The sequence below is a fragment of the Wolffia australiana genome, chromosome 6 (assembly GCF_029677425.1).
Source record: "Wolffia australiana isolate 7733 chromosome 6, ASM2967742v1".
NCBI classification, from domain to species: domain Eukaryota; kingdom Viridiplantae; phylum Streptophyta; class Magnoliopsida; order Alismatales; family Araceae; genus Wolffia; species Wolffia australiana.
In genome coordinates, this window is record NC_135840.1 from 7802465 (window position 1) to 7811945 (window position 9481).

The window sequence follows — 9481 nt, forward strand, 5'->3', positions numbered from 1 at the left end:
ACTCCTCAAGTCTATCTTGGAGAAGATAGTGGATCCCGCCATCATGTCGAATAGATCCTGCACACGCGGAATGGGAAAACGGTACTTGACCGTTATCTTGTTGATGGCACGCTATCGCAACACATGCGCCACGTGCCATCCTTCTTCGGCGCTAGGAGAGCGGAGTGCACGCGCAGGGCTCATGCTCTCTGGATGAGGCCCTTCCCCAAAAGCTCCCTCACTTGCCGTAGCAACTCCTCGTGCCGGCGGCTCCATGCGGTAATGCGGTAGGTTCGGAAGCGACGCCAGGCACCAAGTCGATGGCATGCTGTATGTTCCTCATCGGGGTAATCCGGCAGGTAGCTCTTCCGGAAGATATCTCCGAACTCGATATGAGAGCCTCAACCTCTGGGTGCGAGGGGTCACTGCTGTCAGCAGGACGTCAAGGGGTGACGCCAGACACATAGGTGTATCGTCACTCTCGCGGCCAAGGTCGCGAGTGAATAAGGGTCCTCGGACTATCACTAACCCTACGGGTCGGGTCGCGGCCGGCTTGCTGGCCGGCTTCGTGGTGTACGGGTGCCACGTAACTCGTCGCCCCTGGTGCGTAAAGGAGCAGGTGTTCACGCGCCTGCTAAGGTGACGTCGTGATCATATAACCACGGCCGATCGAGGATGATGCTACCCACCTTCATGGGTAGTACATCACAGAGCACGCCTCGGCGTATGTGTTCACCTTCGGGAACGCGCACCGACGCTTCACAGATAGTGATGAAGCGGCGATCCATGAAACGTCGTACGGCGTGGGGTGCTCTATCGAAGTCAACCCTAAGCCGCTGACCATAGTATCTGAGATCGCGTTGATGCAACTACCGCTATCCACGATCACCTTACATGCCTTGCCGTTGATCTTGATGTACGTGTAGAAGATCGACGTACGGATGGCCGCATCATCGAACGGTGTCGGCTGTTGAGCGCCCGTGGCAGTCTAGCGGAGTTGTCAACCCGCGGTGATATCCTATCTCTACTGCTGCCGGGGGTGTCGACAGCGATGTTGGCTAACGGCCGGACGGACGCACGGCCTGTCACGGGTGGGGCTCCTCGCGCCTCGATGATCTGGATGAACCCTATCTGTCCATCGGGCTCCTCGTACTCAAGGGCGCATTCCTCGTTCCGTGATAGTGGTCCTCCAAGTACGTCGGCTCCATCGCAATAATCCTGTTCGGTTTCCCGACATCAATCAAAAGTGTAGATGGGCATTGCGCGCCCGGTGCCTCGCCCTGGCATTTGTAGCACGTGATGTGTGCTTGACTTGGTGCAGCGCTACGGGCGGGCATCGCGGTCGAGACCCGGGCTTGCGGGTAGACCCCACCGAGGTGGTTGGGGTCGCCTTGGCCCCGGTGACGGTGCGACCCGAGTGGTCGCGGTAGGGTGGAACGGCGGGCGCAAGCCGAACCGTAGGAACTCGCGGCGTGGTGTGCGCGTTGGGCGCCGGGGTGTCTTCGACAGGTGGATCCATGTGCTCCACTAGGTGGTATGCCTCATCGACCTCTGCCGGTTGGCAGTCAAGGACCTTGCTGCGCAAGGCGGGCCGAAGGCCGTGGGCAAAGAGGCCGATGATGACGCGGGGGTCCTCCACGAAACGGCAACGCATCCGGCATTCCTCGAAAGCCTCGATGTACTCCGACACCGGGAGTCGACCTTGCTTAAGGTCGAGCCACGAGAGGAAGAGTGTCATCTGGTACTGACGAGGAACGTACTTGTTCCTTAGCTTCCGCGCCATTTCTGCCCATGACATAATGGGCTGTCCTCTTCGTTCGGCCGAGAATTGCTCATTCTCCCAGAAGATCTTGGCTTGTCCGTCAAGCCGTGTCTCTGCGTACTCGACGCAAAGGTCGTCATCCATCCTGTACCACCTGAAATACGAGTTCATTTTTGATTCCCAGTCAATGAACTCCTTGGGCTTCCTCGAGCCCTCGTAGACGGGTACGTCGGCGCGCACGCTCCTCTGGATGCGTGCACGATGCTCCTCACGCCGACGCTCGTCGTCATCATAGTGCCGCTCGGGCACGGGGTAGTTTCCTCGTCGCGGGTCCATGGGGCGACGGGGCGGGAATGGATCGTGTCCGCGGTCGTCCCCGTGGTAGAGACGACCATCCCGCGGTGCTCGGTCCCAAGGCACCGGGTGATGTGGTGGTGGGCATGCACCGTCAACCCCGTAATATGGCGGGGGTGGCGGCCGTGGGTAGTCCTCGCGTCGTGCCGGTGGCTCGTCGAACCGCGGACCACGGGGAGGAACGGGGTCGAACCGACGGGCCGGATAGTCACGGCTCGGGTCGCGCTCGTACTGACGTATAGGGAGATCAGGTCGAGCATAAGGGACCCCGTCGTGGCCACGGGTGTAGTCATCCCGCGGGCGATGCATGTCCCAAGCGCGGACATCCTGTGGGTCGCGTATGGGCTCCCTGGCTAGGCGTACCGGTGGTGGTACGCCGTAAAACGGGCGATCAGGGGCCTCGTAATCATCAGCAAGGTCCGGGTCGGGGTGACCACGGTATTCGGGTCTACCAGCCCCGTAAGGGGGGCGAGGGGGGCCTCGTGCAACCGGTCCCGCCTCAACTCCGTGCTCGGACACTCGGGTGTCGGTGAGCATCCGCTCCAAGCGCTCCGTCCTGGCTGCCGATGCGCGACGTTGAGCTCCTTGGTCTTCCGGAGGTTCTTCTCTTGGCGGGTACTGGCGAGTGGCGCTTCGTCGTCCTCGTCCTCTACCCCGTGCAGGGGTCGCTCTAGGGGAGTACTCGACGACGGGAGACTTCCCGCGTGGTCGTCGCCTCGTAGTATCCCGGTCTTCGTAGTCACTCGACCGGGAGTCGTCGAGGACGCGCGGTGTGCCGCGTGGGGAGTGCTGGGATCGGCGTGAACCACCGGGCGATGCCGGTGATTTCGATGTGCCTGGAGCACCCGTGACGTCGGGTGGGACCGGCGTGTCCTCGATATGGGGTAAGGTAGGTTCCGCAACCGGTGAGGCCGGTTGAGGTCCCGAGAGGTCAATCTCGTTGCCTCTCGCCTCGCGCGACGTTCGACTCGTCGCGGGAGGTAGAACCTCCGCGCTGCGCCATCCGCGCGGATCGCGTCTCTACGGCCATTCCCTGGGTACCGATATGGATGCACGTAAAATCGATGGATGCGATGCACTAGATGCGATGCGATGCGATGCGATGCGATGCGATGCGACGTCGGAGACGTGCTGTGGGCGACCACAGCCTGGCTCTGATACCAATTTGATGCCGGACGTCGTCTCAACGGCGTCCGACCGTCACCGAAGGAAGGAACTCGGTGTCGTATCGCTAACTGATCGGATTACGTCCACGACGTCAACCGATGGATATGCGGAGAACAGAAATATATGTATGACGATGACGAGGACGATGATTCTACAACGGTACGTGCAATGCGCCGACAAGCTACGAGAGCCAACCCGGAGCGGGGACGGGGTCGCCAAGCTGGGTCGGTCCAGCCCTCCAAGTCGTCCGAGGTGGGTCGAGGGCGCGCACGCCGTCGAATGGGGCAACTCCCACTGGAATGCTCACACGCGTCGGGGCGTCCCGACTCGTACCGGACAGGTAAGACGCTCGTCTTTGTTTCGTCGTTCTCTCAATCTGTCCCACTCACCTATCTAACCCGAGCGCGGTGGAGGCAATACGAAAGAATACTAACGGAAATAAATGACGTAAAGCGGCTAGGGAAAGCAGAGTACCTTCGTCGCGCTGGCGGCGGATTTTCGCACCAACTGGTTCCGGAGGAGGGAGTTGTCGGGTGCGCCGAGGTTGACGGTGCGGAGGGCGGTCGTGCGCAGTCAGCGCGATGGCGCGGGAGATGTGGTCGACGGTGGTGGGCGCGTCGGCGCGCGGCGGCGCGTGGTCAGCGCGGCGCGAACAGGCGGCGGCGGCGGGCGCGCGCAGGCGGCTGGGCGGCGCAGGCGGCGCGGCGACGGCGCAGCGTGGCGCGCTGGCGGTGGCGCTGGCGGCGCGGCGCAGCGGCGGGCGCAGCGGCGATGGCGCGGCATGGCGCGGCGCATGGCGCAGTGGCGTGGCCGGCGCGCGGCGCTGGTGGCGACAGCGCGAAGCGCGCGGCGGCGCGCGGCACGAGCGGCACGCGACGGGCGCGCGTCGGTGCGGCGGCGGCGCGGTGGCGCGCAGCCTTGCAGGCGCGACGAGGCGAAGCGGCGCGGCGCGGCGGCAGCGGGCGCGCGGCATGGCCTTGGCGCCAGCGCGGCGGCGGGGCGGCAGCGGCGGCGGCGGTGCGCGCGCGCAGGGCTGCTGGCGGCCTTGCGCGGGCCCAGCGGCAGGCGGCAGCTGGCGGCGGCGCGGCGCGCGGGCGGCTTGGCGAGCATGGCGGCGGCGGCGCGGCGCGGGCGTGCGGCGGCGGTGCGGTGGCGGCGTGGCGGCTGCCCTTCCTCCTTCCTCTCCCCTTCTCCTCTTCCTCCCTCTTCTTCTTCCTCTTCCTCTTCTTCTTCTTTCTTCTATTCTTCTCCACGACCTGACCTTCTTCTCAAAATACCAATCTTCAAAATTTAGGTCAAAGGTAAGGGAAGAGCCCACCTTTTCCCCTTATATATGGGTGAAGATGGCCCTTCCTTAAGTCCAATAACACAAAATAAAAGGGAGAGAAAATAAGCAAGAAAATAGGAAACGGGCGTGTCAGGCCCAACATAAGAAAAAGGGGAAAAGGGTTCATGGGCCTTCCCGCTACACGACAATACGAATAAAGGGAAAACTATAAGATAAATTAACCGAAGGTGTCGGTGTGCTCCGGTGGTCGGCGTCCGCGTCATGCCGAGTAACGGAATGCGGAATCCCGTGTTGCTGCGGCGGCTCGCCGTGGTGGCTGGACTCGTCTCGGTGGCGAGCTGGGTAGTGCCGGCTCCTCGGGTGTTGGGTCGGGGAAGTCCTGCTGCTCCTCTGGTGCTGGCTCGATGACATCCGGTGGTGACGCGCCATCACTAGGACTCAGGATATCCTTATCAAGGATCCTCCCTTGTAAGGTACCCTCACCCAACTTACAGAGTTGCTGAGGAGTCTTCCGGTGGCACTTCTCGTTCCTTGGTGCACGAGCTTCAACCCCGAACGCCTTCGGGTAGACCGTCACGAGCACTTCCTCGTACGCCTACTTCTCTCGTCACCGTCACGTCCTTGATGCCACCCACGTCACCTCCCCGCCTTCTGAATCTTCTTCACCTGCTCAGATTAGTAAAAAGGAAAACAATGCCACTCCCCGTGATTGATTCAACAGTCAATCACCGCACTCAATGATGGATGAGTATATGATAATATCACAAGCACAAGCATCAAATCTTCTTTCAATCTCAGATCAAATTACTATCAAAAATCTCTCTCAGATCACAGAAATCAACTTCAAATATTTCTTTCAAAAGATCAAGATCAAAATTCCACTATCCTTCACAATACTATATGAAAAATCACCACTAAGACTATGATTGTGAAGGAATCTATCTACCTTTTCACTAAATGAGTGAATGATCAAAATGAAAAACTTCCCTTATGAGTAGAGAAGCGCAGCCACACCAATTGCAGGGTAAGAACTTCACAAAGAGGAGCACTTTCTTCACACACAAAGAGCTCAAGAGAGATGGTTTTCAAAGAGGATACATCAACCCTTGCTCTGAAGGGGTATTTATAGGGGTAGAGGGGTAGATTGTAATTTTCTGAGAATTTCAAAAAAAATTCGAACATAAAAGGAGCTGTAATTAAAATTTTATGATTTTTTCAAAGTTTTATAGAAAGTTTCCTTAATTAAAAAATTAATTATAGTAATTAATGCTAATTAAAGTAGTTAGGTTTAATATAGGAATTTCAAAAGTCGGAAAAAATACGATTTTTAGAAATAAGAAATGATTTTGGAAAGTCAACCGTCGGACCCGACCATTGGAATAAATCGAATTTCCTAATTCGATTTTTCGGGTCCAAAGTACATTATATATAAATAATTTACTTCTACACACTAAGAGATGACTTCTGGCGCAGTGGCAAATCGCTACATTACTGAGGCGGAGGTCTTGGGTTCAAATCTCGTTCTCCCCATATATAAATATATATTTTTAATTCAAACTTTAGTAGCGGACCCGACCTCGGATTTAACTAGTTAAATCCGCCCGTCGGGTCTGCCACTAAGGCTAATGGGCTCCGCCCATTTAGGCCTTATTGGGCCCTTCTTAAATGAACTAAAATGCCAGAAATTTATTTAGGAGTCAATTTTGCACTATTTTAAATACTTTTAATTGTTTAAAAAATTCAGAAAAATGTTTATAACATTTTTAAAGTATTTAAAAATATTTCTAAGGCTTCTGAAAATAATTTCAACATACGTTAAATATGAAATGACCTTTTAAAATATTTTAAAGTATTAAAATAACATTTTAATACTTTAAAACTATTTTCAGAAACTTTAAAAAACATTTTTCATTCTCCCAAGTACTTTATGATTATTCTAGTTTATTTTATAGTTTTAACACATTTAAAAAACATAATCTTAAAATATTTTAAGCTCTAATTATAAATTAGTTTCTTAATTATAAATTCATGATGTTAATGTAATTTAGTGTACATTAAAACACAAAAACCTCAACAATTGGTATCAGAGCAATTGTTGAGGTTTTTGTGTTTTAATGTACACTAAATTAGGATGACGCAATGACGACGATGGAGGTAGAATGGGGATCGTCAACAAGGACGAGATTCAATGGGCCGAAGATCGTGTGAATAGGTCTAGAGGCTGCACACTTGAGCCGCTTGACTCGTCTCACTCCAGGATCCAAGAAATCACGGATGTGATCCATACAAAGGTACTTCATTTTCATGGTTTTAATGATGTAGTTCGATTACGTTCAAGTCTTCCGCAGCTGAATATTTTGATTTATTCATCCATATCAAGGCCTCTATAAACCATTAGTATGCATCAGTCAAAACATAACCATCCATGCACAAGATGTCAGTGGTATCTCAAATCAATGGACCACTTATAAGACCACCATATAAATAAAAAATATTTACGTTCAGATGTTGTAACATTTGTGAATTCATATAGATCAATTCTGTGAACTTTTTGACCACACTAATATCTGCAGAATCAGCCATATTCATCATATAAGTAGGATCATATATTTTTATTCTTCATAAATAGTTGTAGGTCCATCTTGAGTATCCTTCAAATATGAATATTTAGAATACATGGTTGAAGACCAGTGATCTCTTTTTTAAATTATTGTCATAATTTACTTAGTCATTGCATGAATTCATAGACTTTATTATAAACATATGATGAGAATATTAATGAAAAAATATTTATTGTCATGAAATTTAACATGGCATGGAAGTGTGATTGGCTTGATGGACACATAGTATCCTTCATACACTACTTTGTATCTTCTTGCATACAAGGTGTAGCTTGGTAACCTATGGACTGAAAAGTAAACCTATCGATTGGGCTAAACTGAACATTTGATTAGTGATGAACTAAAACTTAGGGTATTATGCATCGTTGATGTTTGAATTAATCAACAATAACTCATAAAATAAGTCGACTACTCAATGATGAGCAAGGGTTATCTCCACAGTGAAAAATATTGGGTTTTAAAATACTCTTTAAATGATGATTCACAAGGGGTGTGAAATGCATATAAAGTAGGACATTGTGATGTGATAAGTAGGAGGTAGGTGAGAGGGTGATAATTATTTAATAAGGATGATAGGATTAATAATATGCGGAATATGTAGGAGAACATGGATAGATCGAATGGAAAGGACATAGTGAGATAGATGAAGACATGAAGTGATGATAGGAAGATAAGATGAAAAAGAAGATAGAATGATGAAATGGGTGAATGGATGTGAGTGGATGCGGATGGATGATTGTGAAATTGAATCGTGGAAGAAGAAATGACAATTATCTAACTGATGGATGTGATGGAAGAATAAATAGGTGGTTGTGAGATGGATAAGATGATGATGGACTAGATAATTTGGGGTTTTAATATAAGGATAAGGTGACAAGATCAAGATCGATATTCAGAGATGGTTTGGGTAGGGTCAGATGATGGAAGATGGTGGCGAGAAGGAGATGACAAAAAATGAGGATATAGATATAGCTAAAGGGATGTGAAGCAGAGAAACCAATGTAAGGCAAGAGAATACCCTTACATTCCTAAGTTTCTTTGGGATCAAGACATTTTCCTGATGCTCCGCAGCATCTTCACTTCTCTTTTGATATTTCCCAAGCGTTCAATATACCAATAACACTCTTGATGTCCCTTCTAAAATTTTACTACCTTTCAATCTGCCTCTCTAGGAGGAGGTGATCTTTAAGATAGTTTTTAAAAAATTTCAAGGTTCTATGTATAGATCCAAATGTATGGATAGAAAGAGATGGGAAAAATGAAGCTCTACTCAAAATTTTAACCCAAAATTTTAAGCCCCAAAATATTATGGTATGTTAATGAGGGGATTATTGTCTTTCAACGAATTTGGAATGTTAACCTATTTGTTATTTTTAGTACACCTTATTGAAGAGCACATGTTATTGAATAATGAGTGGATGATCATTGTCTCGCTAGGAAATTTTAATCATCACCGTGAACATGTTGAACTTGGGAAGCGAAGCTCTCCCTCACAGCTATATTCCAATGTCCATGTAGCCTTTTGATGCACCCTACTCATGTACATCAATCAACCTTATCATTCAATCCTCTATCTTGTTTGATATCAAATTAACAATTTTTTTCTTTTCTGTAATACAATCAGATTCATTTTTCAAACTTTTTAACCTTATCCTTTTCCATTCTATATGTTGTCTTGTGATAATTTGGGAACATGCAAGAGCAGGTGAATGAGGTACCAAACTTTTTTTCTGTATGAAGACTTAGTACATACCTACAAAGTAAATATAAACCTCTCAAATGAGTTAAACATGAGATGTATAATGAAATAATCTCTTATACTTATGTGGGAAATCTCTGAGAGAGGGAGAGAGAGAGAGGGATAGAGAGAGAGAGAGATAGAGGGAGGGAGAGAGAGAGAGAGATAGAGGGAGGGAGAGAGAGAGGGAGGGAGGGGGAGAGAGAGAGAGAGAGAGAGAGAGAGAGAGAGAGAGAGAGAGAGAGAGAGAGAGAGAGAGAGAGAGAGAGAGGGGGGGGAGAGAGAGAGAGAGAGAGAGAGGGGGAGAGGGGGAGAGAGAGAGAGAGAGAGAGAGAGAGAGAGAGAGAGAGAGAGAGAGGGAGAGAGAGAGAGAGAGAGAGAGAGAGAGAGGGGGGGAGAGGGGGGGAGAGAGGGAGGGAGAGGGAGAGAGAGAGAGAGAGAGAGAGAGAGAGAGAGAGAGAGAGAGAGAGAGAGAGAGAGAGAGAGAGAGAGAGAGAGAGAGAGAGAGAGAGAGAGAGAGAGAGAGAGAGAGAGAGAGAGAGAGAGAGAGAGAGACAGAACAGACAGAGGGA